This window comes from Oncorhynchus keta, chromosome 11, assembly GCF_023373465.1.
Source record: "Oncorhynchus keta strain PuntledgeMale-10-30-2019 chromosome 11, Oket_V2, whole genome shotgun sequence".
Lineage (NCBI taxonomy): Eukaryota > Metazoa > Chordata > Actinopteri > Salmoniformes > Salmonidae > Oncorhynchus > Oncorhynchus keta.
The window spans coordinates 8697987-8715120 of record NC_068431.1 but is presented as its reverse complement, the minus strand read 5'-3'; the positions used below and the strand labels follow the sequence as shown (position 1 = coordinate 8715120).

General features: G+C 48.2%; 1 protein-coding gene across 1 annotated transcript in view; it reads left to right on the top strand.

Annotated features, from left to right (window-relative positions):
* Positions 1–17134, top strand: part of LOC127933060 (uncharacterized) — a 324880-nt gene that overhangs the window by 175511 nt on the left and 132235 nt on the right. The gene's annotated exons all lie outside the window — the stretch shown is intronic.

Below are 17134 nucleotides of genomic sequence, written 5' to 3'. Positions count from 1 at the left end.
TTTCTCTCTCTCAGCTCTCTCTCAGCTCCCTCCCTCTCAGCTCTCTACCTCTCTCTCAGCTCTCTACCTCTCTCTCAGCTCTCTACCTCTCTCTCAGCTCTCTACCTCTCTCTCAGCTCTCTACCTCCCTCTCAGCTCTCTACTTCTCTCTCAGCTCCCTCTATCTTTCTCTCTCTCAGCTCCCTCTATCTTTCTCTCAGCTCTCTCTCAGCTCTCTCCCTCTCTCTCAGCTCTCTACCTCTCTCTCAGCTCTCTACCTCTCTCAGCTCTCTACCTCTCTCTCAGATCTCTCCCTCTCTCTCAGCTCTCTGCCTCTCTCTCAGCTCTCTACCTCTCTCTCAGCTCTCTACCTCTCTCTCAGCTCCCTCCCTCTCAGCTCTCTACCTCTCTCTCAGCTCTCTACGTCTCTCTCAGCTCTCTACCTCTCTCTCAGCTCTTTACCTCTCTCAGCTCTCTACTTCTCTCTCAGCTCTCTACCTCTCTCTCAGCTCCCTCCCTCTCAGCTCTCTACCTCTCTCTCAGCTCTCTACCTCCCTCTCAGCTCTCTACCTCCCTCTCAGCTCTCTACTTCTCTCTCAGCTCCCTCTATCTTTTTCTCTCTCAGCTCCCTCTATCTTTCTCTCTCTCAGCTCTCTCTCAGCTCTCTCCCTCTCTCTCAGCTCTCTACCTCTCTCTCAGCTCTCTACCTCTCTCTCAGCTCTCTACCTCTCTCAGCTCTCTACCTCTCTCTCAGCTCTCTCCCTCTCTCTCAGCTCTCTGCCTCTCTCTCAGCTCTCTACCTCTCTCTCAGCTCTCTACCTCTCGCTCAGCTCTCTACCTCTCTCTCAGCTCTCTACCTCTCTCTCAGCTCTCTGAGCTCAGCTCTCTCTCTCTCTCTCTCTCTCTCTGTCATGTGTTTCCATCGGTACACTGTTTCCATGACAACAGCTTCTTCCCAGCAAGCAGCTCTCTCTCTCTCCTGCATCTCCATGGGTGGATACTATACTGGCTCCTTGGGGATGATAGGGGACTAATACATGCATTGGTATAAGCTAACCATAGACTCCTGTCATGTCAACAGTAATGGGTTGTGGTGGGCAGTGAGGGGAGAATCCCAGTGGGGAGCCAATACAGTGGGCAGACCCTACAGTGGGCAGACCCTACAGTGGGCAGACCCTACAGTGGGCAGACCCTACAGTGGGCAGACCCTACAGTAGGCAGACCCTACAGTGGGGAGCCAATACAGTGGGCAGACCCTACAGTGGGCAGACCCTACAGTGGGCAGACCCTACAGTGGGCAGACCCTACAGTGGGCAGACCCTACAGTGGGGAGCCAATACAGTGGGCAGACCCTACAGTGTGCTGACCCTACAGTGGGCAGACCCTACAGTGGGCAGACCCTACAGTGAGCAGACCCTACAGTGGGCAGACCCTACAGTGGGCAGACCCTACAGTGAGCAGACCCTACAGTGAGCAGACCCTACAGTGGGCAGACCCTACAGTGGGCAGACCCTACAGTGGGCAGACCCTACAGTGGGCAGACCCTACAGTGGGCAGACCCTACAGTGGGGAGCCAATACAGTGGGCAGACCCTACAGTGGGCAGACCCTACAGTGGGCAGACCCTACAGTGGGCAGACCCTACAGTGGGCAGACCCTACAGTGGGCAGACCCTACAGTGGGGAGCCAATACAGTGGGCAGACCCTACAGTGGGCAGACCCTACAGTGGGCAGACCCTACAGTGGGCAGACCCTACAGTGGGCAGACCCTACAGTGGGGAGCCAATACAGTGGGCAGACCCTACAGTGGGCAGACCCTACAGTGGGCAGACCCTACAGTGGGCAGACCCTACAGTAGGCAGACCCTACAGTGGGCAGACCCTACAGTGGGCAGACCCTACAGTGGGCAGACCCTACAGTGGGACCCTACAGTGGGCAGCCAATACAGTGGGCAGACCCTACAGTGGGCAGACCCTACAGTGGGCAGACCCTACAGTGGGCAGACCCTACAGTGTGCAGACCCTACAGTGGGCAGACCCTACAGTGGGCAGACCCTACAGTGGGCAGACCCTACAGTGGGCAGAACAGTGAGATGGGGACAAACAGCAAACTGGTTGTAAGGACCAATAGGGATGTATATTTTTTCAAATGATACGGGCTACTACAACATCAAAACACCTGTTCAACTCGCTTGACCCTCAAATGGTCAAAAGACCAAACCGTTTCTTTGAGAGACAGTATCAGGTATCAGGTTCATCAGACTCCGTCCGGCTTTCAAGTCAGTCCGGCTTTCAACTTACTCCTGAAAGTTGTAATAGTAGAATACACAAGGTGCAGCTTCTATATTGGGAAGTACATCCTCAGTTCCTCTTGTCCTGTCAGTCATTACAGACCTTAGAGAGATATTTCTAACGTGTCAGAAAGTGTCCAGATCTACTAGCCCACGTCAGCTAACGTTTTTTTAGCCCAGAGATTTTGTGGTAATGTTTGATATACTCAAATATACACATTAGACATGGCAAAATGTATAGAATGACAAGAAAATTTGCTTTAAAACTGCAAAATGTTCTCTCCGCCAACTAGAGGGGTGGGAACAGTTTGTGTCATGAACAGCGCCCATAGAAATAGATGTGTGTGTGAGGGAGTGGGGGTCTGGGATCCAGGGGTAGAGGGTAACTGACGGTGCGTGGGAAGTGGACACAGCTGCGACACGTCAAGTGCTCCCAAGAGAAAAAAATAGAGGGCAAGAAAGGGGAGGGGGGGCACCAATTGGACAAACACTCTGGGCTTTTATGTTCAAACCTTACAAGTAAATAGGGATCTGTGTGTGTGTGTGTGTGTGTGTGTGTGTGTGTGTGTGTGTGTGTGTGTGTGTGTGTGTGTGTGTGTGTGTGTGTGTGTGTGTGTGTGTGTGTGTGTGTGTGTGTGTGTGTGTGTGTGTGTGTGTGTGTGTGTGTGTGTGTGTGTGTGTGTGTGTGTTGCGTAATTTTCATAGCTAGAAAGTTGCATGCACTTCAGGCACTCCAAGTTGAGAATTTGCCCAATTTCCATCCATTCCAGCCTGATGAAACAACTCACCAGTGACAGAATCACATGGGAGTCACAGCAGGGCCTGTTCCTGGCATTAGACATCAGCAGTCGCTTAGGGGCCCCAGCCACTAGGGGGCCCTAGACCAAAATTATTATTTTAATTTTTTTATTTTAGGAACTCAGTCACAACTTACTATTGAGAGTAAGAATAGTAGAATTACGTGAGGTGCAATTTCAAAATGTGGTAGTTGCATCAGCAGTTTTTCTCTTGTTGTGTCAGTCACTGAAAGTCACTCAATTAGTCATGTCAGCTAAAATGTCTTTGATTGGTAGTTAGTCTAGCCAGCTATCTAAACTTGTAGTAATCATGGCTGAATACTGACTGTGCATGCAGGACATCCTGACCTCCAGGTGGCCCCCCAATTGATTGTGTTAGTCATTCTTACACAGATATCATATTAACATGGCATGAGTCAGGACAAAATGTCTAAAATTGCAGGAAATTAGCTTTAAAACTGTAAAAATGTCACTCCACTCTCCACCCCCCCCAACCAAATCTCACTTACAGTGTGTAGAGTACTATACCAATATTCTGTTTGTATTCCTCATCATGTCCGCTCTGTCTCCATTCTCACAGACAACAGTCAACAGACAACAGTCAACAGTCAACAGACAGACAACAGACAGACAACAGACAGACAACAGACAGACAACAGTCAACAGACAACAGTCAACAGTCAACAGACAACAGACAGACAACAGTCAACAGTCAAAAGACAACAGACAACAGACAACAGTCAACAGTCAACAGTCAACAGACAACAGACAACAGACAACAGTCAACAGTCAACAGACAGACAACAGACAGACAACAGTCAACAGACAGACAGACAACAGACAGACAGACAACAGACAACAGTCAACAGTCAACAGACAGACAGACAACAGACAGTCAACAGTCAACAGTCAACAGACAACAGTCAACAGTCAACAGTCAACAGTCAACAGTCAACAGACAACAGACAGACAACAGTCAACAGACAGACAGACAACAGACAGACAACAGTCAACAGACAGACAGACAACAGACAACAGTCAACAGACAGACAGACAACAGACAACAGACAACAGACAACAGTCAACAGTCAGACAACAGACAACAGACAACAGACAGACAGACAACAGACAGACAACAGTCAACAGTCAACAGACAGCAGACAACAGTCAAAAGTCAACAGTCAGACAACAGACAACAGACAACAGTCAACAGTCAACAGACAGCAGACAACAGTCAACAGTCAACAGTCAGACAACAGACAACAGTCAACAGACAACAGTCAACAGACAACAGTCAACAGACAACAGACAGACAACAGACAACAGACAACAGTCAACAGACAACAGACAACAGACAACAGTCAACAGTCAGACAACAGACAACAGTCAACAGTCAACAGTCAACAGTCAACAGACAACAGACAACAGACAACAGTCAACAGTCAGACAACAGACAACAGTCAACAGTCAACAGACAACAGACAACAGTCAACAGTCAACAGACAGACAGTCAACAGACAACAGACAACAGACAACAGTCAACAGTCAGACAACAGACAACAGACAACAGTCAGACAACAGACAACAGACAACAGACAACAGTCAACAGACAACAGTCAACAGTCAGACAACAGACAGACAGTCAACAGACAACAGACAACAGTCAACAGACAACAGACAACAGTCAACAGACAACAGTCAACAGACAACAGTCAACAGTCAACAGTCAACAGACAACAGACAACAGACTACAGACAACAGTCAACAGTCAGACAACAGTCAACAGACAACAGTCAACAGTCAACAGTCAGACAACAGTCAACAGACAACAGACAGCCAGACAACAGTCAACAGACAACAGTCAACAGACAGACAGTCAACAGACAACAGACAACAGACAACAGTCAACAGACAACAGACAACAGACAACAGACAACAGTCAACAGACAACAGACAACAGACAACAGTCAACAGTCAACAGTCAACAGTCAACAGACAACAGACTACAGACTACAGACAACAGTCAACAGTCAGACAACAGTCAACAGACAACAGTCAACAGACAACAGTCAACAGACAACAGTCAACAGACAACAGTCAACAGTCAGACAACAGACAACAGTCAACAGTCAGACAACAGTCAACAGACAACAGTCAACAGTCAACAGACAACAGTCAGACAACAGTCAACAGACAACAGACAACAGTCAACAGTCAGACAACAGACAACAGACAACAGACAACAGTCAACAGACAACAGTCAACAGTCAACAGACAACAGACAACAGACAGTCAGACAACAGACAGACAACAGACAGACAACAGTCAGACAACAGACAGACAACAGACAACAGACAGACAACAGACAGACAACAGTCAACAGACAACAGACAACAGACAGACAACAGTCAGACAACAGACAACAGACAGACAACAGACAGACAACAGACAGACAACAGACAGACAACAGACAGACAACAGACAAACAACAGTCAACAGTCAACAGTCAGACAACAGACAACAGTCAACAGACAACAGACAACCGTCAACAGACAGACAACAGACAACAGACAGACAACAGACAGTCAACAGACAACAGACAACCGTCAACAGACAGTCGTGGTCATGAGAAGGTCTGTAATAACTACACAAAAGAAAAAGCACTATTTTCCCGGATGACTCCCCTGTTCTCATCCCCTCTAAGTGTACCTCTACACCAACGTTTCTCATGCTGACTGACTGAGCAGAGGAGGTATTTGTAATGCTATTCTGACTGCAAAATGTTTTCTGTCCTCTCAAACCCCCCCATTAATAGGATACTCAGGATGAAGTGGGACTGGAAAAGTGGTCTGCAGTGACAGTTTCTCTCTCTCTCTCTCTCTCTCTCTCTCCCCTCTCTCCCTCTCTCCCTCTCTCCCTCTCTCCCTCTCTCCCTCTCTCCCTCCCTCCCTCCCGCCCGCCCGCCCGCCCGCCCCACCTCCCGCCCGCCCGCCCGCCCTCCCTCCCTCCCTCCCTCCCTCCCTCCCTCCCTCCCGCCTGCCTGCCCTCCCTCCCTCCCTCCCTCCCTCTCTCCCTCCCTCCCTCCCTCCCTCCCTCCCTCTCTCCCTCTCGCTCTCTGCCTCACCGCTATTTGACAGTGCTGAAGGATTTGAAGAGGGGTAACATGCACAGGAGGTTGGTGACACCTTAATTGGGGAGGACAGACAGAGCAGAATGGTATCAAATACATCAAACACTTGGTTTCCTTGGTTTCCATGTGTTTGATGCCATTCCATTTGCGTCGTTCCAGCCATTATTATGAGCCGTCCTCCCCTCAGCAGCCTCCACTGGTAACAGGGCCGACCAGGTAGTCTGACTGATATAAACAGTAGGGGATGCAGACAGCACTGAGCAAACGGGCAGGAAGGACCTTGGTCAGGGAGGTGACCAAGAACCCAATGACCACTCTGACAGAACTACACAGTTCCTTGGCTGAGATGGGAGAACCTGCCAGATGTCTCTACAGCTCTTCACCAATCTGGTCTTTATGGGAGAGTGGCCAGACGGACGCCACTCCTGAGAAAAAGAGGCACTTGACAGCACGCCTGGAGTTTGCAAAAATGCTTTTGAAAGACAGAGCATAATGAAACAGATTCTGTGGTCTGATGAGACAAAAATGTAACTCTTTGACCTGAATGCACAGCTCTATGTCTGGAGAAAACCAGCCACAGCTCTATGTCTGGAGAAAACCAGGCACAGCTCTATGTCTGGAGAAAACCAGGCACAGCTCTATGTCTGGAGAAAACCAGGCACAGCTCTATGTCTGGAGAAAACCAGGCACAGCTCTATGTCTGGAGAAAACCAGGCACAGCTCTATGTCTGGAGAAAACCAGGCACAGCTCTATGTCTGGAGAAAACCAGGCACAGCTCTATGTCTGGAGAAAACCAGGCACAGCTCTATGTCTGGAAAACCAGGCACAGCTCTATGTCTGGAGAAAACCAGGCACAGCTCTATGTCTGGAGAAAACCAGGCACGGCTCTATGTCTGGAGAAAACCAGGCACGGCTCTATGTCTGGAGAAAACCAGGCACAGCTCTATGTCTGGAGAAAACCAGGCACAGCTCTATGTCTGGAGAAAACCAGGCACAGCTCTATGTCTGGAGAAAACCAGGCACAGCTCTATGTCTGGAGAAAACCAGGCACAGCTCTATGTCTGGAGAAAACCAGGCACAGCTCTATGTCTGGAGAAAACCAGGCACAGCTCTATGTCTGGAGAAAACCAGGCACAGCTCTATGTCTGGAGAAAACCAGGCACAGCTCTATGTCTGGAGAAAACCAGGCACAGCTCTATGTCTGGAGAAAACCAGGCACAGCTCTATGTCTGGAGAAAACCAGGCACAGCTCTATGTCTGGAGAAAACCAGGCACAGCTCTATGTCTGGAGAAAACCAGGCACAGCTCTATGTCTGGAGAAAACCAGCCACAGCTCTATGTCTGGAGAAAACCAGCCACAGCTCTATGTCTGGAGAAAACCAGGCACAGCTCTATGTCTGGAGAAAACCAGGCACAGCTCTATGTCTGGAGAAAACCAGGCACAGCTCTATGTCTGGAGAAAACCAGGCACAGCTCTATGTCTGGAGAAAACCAGGCACAGCTCTATGTCTGGAGAAAACCAGGCACAGCTCTATGTCTGGAGAAAACCAGGCACAGCTCTATGTCTGGAGAAAACCAGGCACAGCTCTATGTCTGGAGAAAACCAGCCACAGCTCTATGTCTGCCAGCCACAGCTCTATGTCTGGAGAAAACCAGGCACAGCTCTATGTCTGGAGAAAACCAGGCACAGCTCTATGTCTGGAGAAAACCAGGCACAGCTCTATGTCTGGAGAAAACCAGGCACAGCTCTATGTCTGGAGAAACCAGGCACAGCTCTATGTCTGGAGAAAACCAGGCACAGCTCTATGTCTGGAGAAAACCAGGCACAGCTCTATGTCTGGAGAAAACCAGGCACAGCTCTATGTCTGGAGAAAACCAGGCACAGCTCTATGTCTGGAGAAAACCAGCCACAGCTCTATGTCTGGAGAAAACCAGCCACAGCTCTATGTCTGGAGAAAACCAGCCACAGCTCTATGTCTGGAGAAAACCAGCCACAGCTCTATGTCTGGAGAAAACCAGGCACAGCTCATCACCTGTCTAACACCATCTCTACCGTGAAGCATGTTGGTGGCAGCATCATCATCATGCTATGGGGATGCTTTTCAGCGGCAGGGACTGGTAAGACTGGTAAGACTGGTAAGACTGGTAAGACTGGTAAGACTGGTAAGACTGGTAAGACTGGTAGGACTGGTAAGACTGGTAAGACTGGTAAGACTGGTAAGACTGGTAAGACTGGTAGGACTGGTAAGACTGGTAAGACTGGTAAGACTGGTAAGACTGGTAGAGGGTAGAGGGTAGAGGGAACAATAAATGGAGCCAAATACAAGCAAACCCTTGATTAGAACCTGCTTCAGAGAGCAAACGACCTTGGACTGGAGTCGAATGTCTACATTGAAACAGGACAATGACCCCAAAGCAACGCTGGAATGACTTCAGAACAAGAATGTGACAGTCCTTGAGTGGCCCAGCCAAAGTCCATAACAAATCTGTGGAAGGATTTGGAGATTGCTGTTCACTGCCACTTCCCATCTAATTTAACAAGAGCTTGAAAAAATCTGCAAGAAAGAGTGGGAGAGGATCCCCAAATCCAGATGTGCAAAGGTGATACAGACATCCCCAAAACGGCTCAAAGCTGTAATTTCTGCCAAAGGTGCATCTACCAAGTATTGATTCAGGTGTGTGAATACTTGTGTATTTAATTTTCAATAACATGTTTTCACTTTTTCATTATGGGGTATTGTGTGTAAATGGGTGAGAAAAATGTATTAAATTGAGAGAGAAAAAAAAGTCTAATTAATCGATTTTGAATTCAGGCTGTAATGCAACAGAATGTGGAAACGTCAAAGTGTATGAATACTTTGTGATGGCACTGTGTGTTATTGCAGAACATGACCAAAAAGGACTTACACTGCCGCCTAGTGGACGAAGATGAAAACTGCTTGACAAAAATGAAAAATCTTGAGATAAAACGCTTTATTCAGGGCCCAGATTTTTTTTGTTTTGTTTAAACGTTTAATTGTTTCATCACTGTTTTTTTTTTTTTTTTTGCAATTCAGGATCTGATGAACCTGGCTGTTTTTGAGGCGTTTTCTCTGAAAATAATGGGATAGGATTATCTTGATCCAGATATCAAGATCACAGAACACTTGTTTTCAGTGCTTTGAACAGGTCGACACATTTCCATCTAATGGACATCTTGTGCTACTGTAACAGTATAACTTTAGGCCGTACCCTCGCCCATACGCGGGTGCGAACCAGGGACCCTCTGCACACATCAACAACAGTCACCCACGAAGCATCATTACCCATCTCTCCACAAAAGCCGCGGCCCTTGCAGAGCAAAGGAGGAACTACTACTTCAAGGTCTCAGAGCAAGTGACGTCACCGATTGAAATGCTATTTAGCGCTGCACCACCGCTAACTAGCTAGCCATTTCACATCCGTTACACTACTACGTCTACACTGTCAAAGGGAAACAGAGATGAGTGAAATACATTAATAAAGCTACCTAAATAATCATTAAAAAAATACTATTTAGCCTACATATCAGTAAGTACGTGCATTCATTTGACATTTCTCAATATAACAACTGACCAGCTACCTATAAATGTAACACAATGAACCTTTAGTTTTCAGAAAATATAACACCTCGTTACCTTAGTTAGATTCAAATGTATTGTTTGTCAGCTTCTAAATCCACCCTGAATCCACATGTCCAGTGGGATCAAAATAATGCAGATTTTCACCATCAAAACACCTTTGAAAAATGAACAAATTAAATGTATTCCTCAAGGTCAGATTGGATTACCAAACCAAATCCCTATTGGGAGGATCAGAATTGAATTTTTTCAGTTTTTAAAAGACTTATTCTAACATTTAATCCTATCTGATCAGATAACTTTAGAAAACCTGGGCCCTAGGGTATGACAGTGTGCCCAGACTATACCCTGTACTCACCTAACAGTGGTTCCCAACCCTGGTCCTCCAGTAACCCCAACAACCCAACCCTGGTCCTCCAGTAACCCCAACCCTGGTCCTCCAGTACCCCCAACCCTGGTCCTCCAGTACCCCCAACCCTGGTCCTCCAGTACCCCCAACCCTGGTCCTCCAGTACCCCCAACAACCCAACCCTGGTCCTCCAGTACCCCCAAAACCCAACCCTGGTCCTCCAGTACCCGCAACAACCCAACCCTGGTCCTCCTGTACCCCCAACAACCCAACCCTGGTCCTCCAGTACCCCCAATCCTGGTCCTCCAGTACCCCCAACAACCCAACCCTGGTCCTCCAGTACCCCCAACCCTGGTCCTCCAGTACCCCCAACCCTGGTCTTCAGTTGTCTCCTCCTATAGCCTGGTCCCAGATCTGTTGTCTCCTCCTATAGCCTGATCCCAGATCTGTTGTCTCCTTCTATACCCCCAACAACCCAACCCTGGTCCTTCAGTACCCCCAACAACCCAACCTTGGTCCTTCAGTACCCCCAACAACCCAACCTTGGTCCTTCAGTACCCCCAACAACCCACCCCTGGTCCTCCAGGACACATTTTTATTTTAACCCTGGACAAGCACACCTGATTCAACTTGTCAACTAATCATCAAACCCTCAATGATCTGAATGAGGTGTGTTTGTCGAGGGCTTACAACAACAATGTGAACTGTTGGGGGGTACTGGAGAACTGGAGTTGGGCTGTTGGGGGTACTGGAGGTCTGGAGATGGGCTGTTAGGGGGTACTGGAGAACTGGAGTTGGGCTGTTGGGGGTACTGGAGGTCTGGAGATGGGCTGTTGGGGGTACTGGAGGTCTGGAGATGGGCTGTTAGGGGGTACTGGAGGTCTGGAGATGGGCTGTTAGGGGGTACTGGAGACCTGGAGTTGGGCTGTTGGGGGTACTGGAGGTCTGGAGATGGGCTGTTGGGGGTACTGGAGGTCTGGAGATGGGCTGTTAGGGGGTACTGGAGAACTGGAGTTGGGCTGTTGGGGGTACTGGAGGTCTGGAGATGGGCTGTTAGGGGGTACTGGAGAACTGGAGTTGGGCTGTTGGGGGTACTGGAGGTCTGGAGATGGGCTGTTGGGGGTACTGGAGGTCTGGAGATGGGCTGTTAGGGGGTACTGGAGAACTGGAGTTGGGCTGTTGGGGGTACTGGAGGTCTGGAGATGGGCTGTTAGGGGGTACTGGAGAACTGGAGTTGGGCTGTTGGGGGTACTGGAGGTCTGGAGATGGGCTGTTGGGGGTACTGGAGGACTGGAGTTGGGCTGTTAGGGGTACTGGAGGACTGGAGTTGGGCTGTTAGTGGGTACTGGAGAACTGGAGTTGGGCTGTTGGGGGTACTGGAGGTCTGGAGATGGGCTGGTGGGGGTACTGGATGACTGGAGTTGGGCTGTTGCAGGGTACTGGAGGACTGGAGTTGGGCTGTTGGGGGTACTGGCGGACTGGAGTTGGGCTGTTGGGGGTACTGGCGGACTGGAGTTGGGCTGTTGGGGGTACTGGAGGACTGGAGTTGGGCTGTTAGGGGGTACTGGAGGACTGGAGTTGGGCTGTTAGGGGGTACTGGAGGACTGGAGTTGGGCTGTTGGGGGTACTGGAGGACTGGAGTTGGGCTGTTAGGGGTACTGGAGAACTGGAGTTGCGAAACACTGCAGCAAAAGAGCAATGAGATGTCATGGTTATTCTCAAACTGAGTCCATAGTTGTCAACAAGAAACAACCAGTAGCCTGACATATTCCTTCAGCATTGAATGTAGGCTGTGCTGTCCAGTGCTTGTATTGAGGCACTATATTAATAGTTATTCTTCACATACTAATATATAACCAAACACACAGTCAAAGTGTGAACATAACCAGACAGATACAAACCCCCCAGCTAGCCTGAACAGACAACAGACATACAGACCTGGGTTGAGTGAGTCTGATACACAAGCTATGTGCACAAGGCAGGGTTTTACTCCTTGTAATATGACATGTGCTCTGTCTCCATCAAGTGGTGAAGATGAAACTGGAAACTTCCATAAACGCTATCGGTGATAATCTTGGCGAGTACGGACAATTCAGTTAGTTACGAGAACCAAGCTATCATAAGTGCTTTATATAGGCCTATTATGCATTTTGTAGAAACAAATAGAATATTCTATAATTGTGGTACAACAAAGGTCAACAAAGGTATCTTTCTTCAGGTTATATTTGGATATTCATATTGACTAACAGGTCTAACTGTGCCATTCAAAAAAGTCATGTTAGTAACATTACCTTCAATGGTGGGAACATTTATCCACACATTTTGTGGACCATTCAAGAGTTTTCCGGCATCTAATGTATGCATACTATTGTTAAATACTGTACCGATACTGAGAGGTTTCTGTCATATGGCCATCTGCCACCTCAAAGCAGGGATTGGATGTGTCCCAACCCTGCCTGCCCCACCCCAGATTAACAGAGGCACCCTGGATCCTATCAACAGCTGTGTGTGTCTGAATGACTGACATTCCTCTTGTTTTCATGGAACATCCAGGATGCAGTAGACTGGTCCCAGATCTGTTGTCTCCTTCTCTAGCCTGGTCCCAGATCTGTTGTCTCCTCCTCTAGCCTGGTCCCAGATCTGTTGTCTCCTTCTATAGCCTGGTCCCAGATCTGTTGTCTCCTACTATAGCCTGGTCCCAGATCTGTTGTCTCCTTCTCTAGCCTGGTCCCAGATCTGTTGTCTCCTTCTCTAGCCTGGTCCCAGATCTGTTGTCTCCTTCTATAGCCTGGTCCCAGATCTGTTGTCTCCTCCTATAGCCTGGTCACAGATCTGTTGTCTCCTTCTCTAGCCTGGTCGCAGATCTGTTGTCTCCTCCTCTAGCCTGGTCCCAGATCTGTTGTCTCCTTCTATAGCCTGGTCCCAGATCTGTTGTCTCCTTCTATAGCCTGGTCCCAGATCTGTTGTCTCCTTCTATAGCCTGATCCCAGATCTGTTGTCTCCTCCTCTAGCCTGATCCCAGATCTGTTGTCTCCTTCTATAGCCTGATCCCAGATCTGTTGTCTCCTTCTCTAGCCTGGTCCCAGATCTGTTGTCTCCTCCTATAGCCTGGTCCCAGATCTGTTGTCTCCTCCTATAGCCTGGTCCCAGATCTGTTGTCTCCTTCTATAGCCTGGTCCCAGATCTGTTGTCTCCTTCTATAGCCTGGTCCCAGATCTGTTGTCTCCTTCTATAGCCTGGTCCCAGATCTGTTGTCTCCTTCTATAGCCTGGTCCCAGATCTGATTGTGTTTTTGCCAACTCTGCCATTATTATCACACATGACAGTTCCATAGGGAGTTATCCAGTGAGCAGAATCAGACTGGCACCCAGGTTAAGGATGCAGCTGGCAGTCAAAGAATCACCACCATGTGTCTGTAACAGTATAACTTTAGACCGTCCCCTCGCCCATACCCGGGCGCGAACCCCCGTTACCCATCGCTCCACAAAAGGCAGCGGCCCTTGCAGAGCAAAGGGGGAACCACTACTTCAAGGTCTCAGAGCGAGTGACGTCACCGATTGAACCGCTATTTAGCGCTGCACCGCCGCTAACTAAGCTAGCTATTTCACATCCGTTACACATCCAATGGGCAGAGCCCCTCGCCATGTGTGGAGCACGGAGGCTGCAGAGTGCAGGCCCCTCTATTGTCTTGAGCAGACATATCCAGTCGGCGTGGAACGGCGAGAATGTATCCTTGAACACTGATATTTGTCTATCTCAGCTCTCGCTGAGTCTACATTGTCTCAGTTTGTGCATATATATATGTCTTCTGAATTTATCACAGTATATTTCTATGGCTCTTATAACTAAATGTCTGTGAAAACTACCCCCAGTTCAGTCCGAGGGGAGAGGTAGAGTATGCAATGGAGTGATTAGATGAAGGGATCAGTCCGAGGGGAAAGGTAGAGTATGCAATGGAGTGATTAGATGAAGGGATCAGTCCGAGGGGAAAGGTAGAGTATGCAATGGAGTGATTAGATGAACAGATCAGTCTGAGGGGAGAGGTAGAGTATGCAATGGAGTGATTAGATGAAGGGATCAGTCTGAGGGGAAAGGTAGAGTATGCAATGGAGTGATTAGATGAAGGGATCAGTCTGAGGGGAAAGGTAGAGTATGCAATGGAGTGATTAGATGAAGGGATCAGTCTGAGGGGAAAGGTAGAGTATGCAATGGAGTGATTAGATGAAGGGATCAGTCTGAGGGGAAAGGTAGAGTATGCAATGGAGTGATTAGATGAAGGGATCAGTCTGAGGGAAAGGTAGAGTATGCAATGGAGTGATTAGATGAAGGGATCAGTCTGAGGGGAAAGGTAGAGTATGCAATGGAGTGATTAGATGAAGGGATCAGTCTGAGGGGAAAGGTAGAGTATGCAATGGAGTGATTAGATGAACAGATCAGTCTGAGGGGAAGGTAGAGTATGCAATGGAGTGATTAGATGAAGGGATCAGTCTGAGGGGAAAGGTAGAGTATGCAATGGAGTGATTAGATGAAGGGATCAGTCTGAGGGGAAAGGTAGAGTATGCAATGGAGTGATTAGATGAAGGGATCAGTCTGAGGGAAAGGTAGAGTATGCAATGGAGTGATTAGATGAAGGGATCAGTCTGAGGGGAAAGGTAGAGTATGCAATGGAGTGATTAGATGAAGGGATCAGTCTGAGGGGAAAGGTAGAGTATGCAATGGAGTGATTAGATGAAGGGATCAGTCTGAGGGGAGAGGTAGAGTATGCAATGGAGTGATTAGATGAAGGGATCAGTCTGAGGGGAGAGGTAGAGTATGCAATGGAGTGATTAGATGAAGGGATCAGTCTGAGGGGAAAGGTAGAGTATGCAATGGAGTGATTAGATGAAGGGATCAGTCCGAGGGGAAAGGTAGAGTATGCAGATGAAGGGATCAGTCCGAGGGGAAAGGTAGAGTATGCAATGGATCAGTGATTAGATGAAGGGATCAGTCTGAGGGGAAAGGTAGAGTATGCAGATGAACAGATCAGTCTGAGGGGAAAGGTAGAGTATGCAATGATGATTAGATGAAGGGATCAGTCTGAGGGGAAAGGTAGAGTATGCAATGGAGTGATTAGATGAAGGGATCAGTCTGAGGGGAAAGGTAGAGTATGCAGATGAACGGTTCAGTCTGAGGGGAAAGGTAGAGTATGCAATGGAGTGATTAGATGAAGGGATCAGTCTGAGGGGAAAGGTAGAGTATGCAGATGAACGGTTCAGTCTGAGGGGAAAGGTAGAGTATGCAATGGAGTGATTAGATGAAGGGATCAGTCTGAGGGGAAAGGTAGAGTATGCAATGGAGTGATTAGATGAAGGGATCAGTCTGAGGGGAAAGGTAGAGTATGCAATGGAGTGATTAGATGAAGGGATCAGTCTGAGGGGAGAGGTAGAGTATGCAGATGAACGGTTCAGTCTGAGGGGAAAGGTAGAGTATGCAATGGAGTGATTAGATGAAGGGATCAGTCTGAGGGGAGAGGTAGAGTATGCAATGGAGTGATTAGATGAAGGGATCAGTCTGAGGGGAGAGGTAGAGTATGCAATGGAGTGATTAGATGAAGGGATCAGTCTGAGGGGAAAGGTAGAGTATGCAATGGAGTGATTAGATGAAGGGATCAGTCTGAGGGGAAAGGTAGAGTATGCAATGGAGTGATTAGATGAAGGGATCAGTCTGAGGGGAAAGGTAGAGTATGCAGATGAACGGATCAGTCTGAGGGAAAGGTAGAGTATGCAATGGAGTGATTAGATGAAGGGATCAGTCTGAGGGGAAAGGTAGAGTATGCAATGGAGTGATTAGATGAAGGGATCAGTCCGAGGGGAAAGGTAGAGTATGCAATGGGGATCAGTGATTAGATGAAGGGATCAGTCCGAGGGGAAAGGTAGAGTATGCAATGATGAAGGGGGATCAGTCCGAGGAAAGGTAGAGTATGCAGATGAACGGTTCAGTCTGAGGGGAAGGTAGAGTATGCAATGGAGTGATTAGATGAAGGGATCAGTCTGAGGGGAGAGGTAGAGTATGCAATGGAGTGATTAGATGAAGGGATCAGTCTGAGGGAAAGGTAGAGTATGCAATGGGGATGATTAGAGATGAAGGGATCAGTCTGAGGGAAAGGTAGAGTATGCAATGAAGGGATTAGATGAAGGGATCAGTCTGGTTCAGTCTGAGGGGAAAGGTAGAGTATGCAATGGAGTGATTAGATGAAGGGATCAGTCTGAGGGGAAAGGTAGAGTATGCAATGGAGTGATTAGATGAAGGGATCAGTCTGAGGGGAGAGGTAGAGTATGCAATGGAGTGATTAGATGAAGGGATCAGTCTGAGGGGAGAGGTAGAGTATGCAATGGAGTGATTAGATGAAGGGATCAGTCTGAGAGGAGAGGTAGAGTATGCAATGGAGTGATTAGATGAAGGGATCAGTCTGAGGGGAAAGGTAGAGTATGCAATGGAGTGATTAGATGAAGGGATCAGTCTGAGGGGAAAGGTAGAGTATGCAATGGAGTGATTAGATGAAGGGATCAGTCTGAGGGAGGTAGAGTATGCAATGGAGTGATTAGATGAAGGGATCAGTCTGAGGGAAAGGTAGAGTATGCAATGGAGTGATTAGATGAACGGATCAGTCCGAGGGGAAAGGTAGATGCAGTATGCAGTCCGAGGGGAAAGGTGAATGAAGATCAGTCTGAGGGGAAAGGTAGAGTATGCAGATGAAGGGATCAGTCCGAGGGGAAAGGTAGAGTATGCAGATGAACGGTTCAGTCTGAGGGGAAAGGTAGAGTATGCAATGGAGTGATTAGATGAAGGGATCAGTCTGAGGGGAAAGGTAGAGTATGCAATGGAGTGATTAGATGAAGGGATCAGTCTGAGGGGAAAGGTAGAGTATGCAATGGAGTGATTAGATGAAGGGATCAGTCTGAGGGGAAAGGTAGAGTATGCAGATGAAGGGATCAGTCCGAGGGGAAAGGT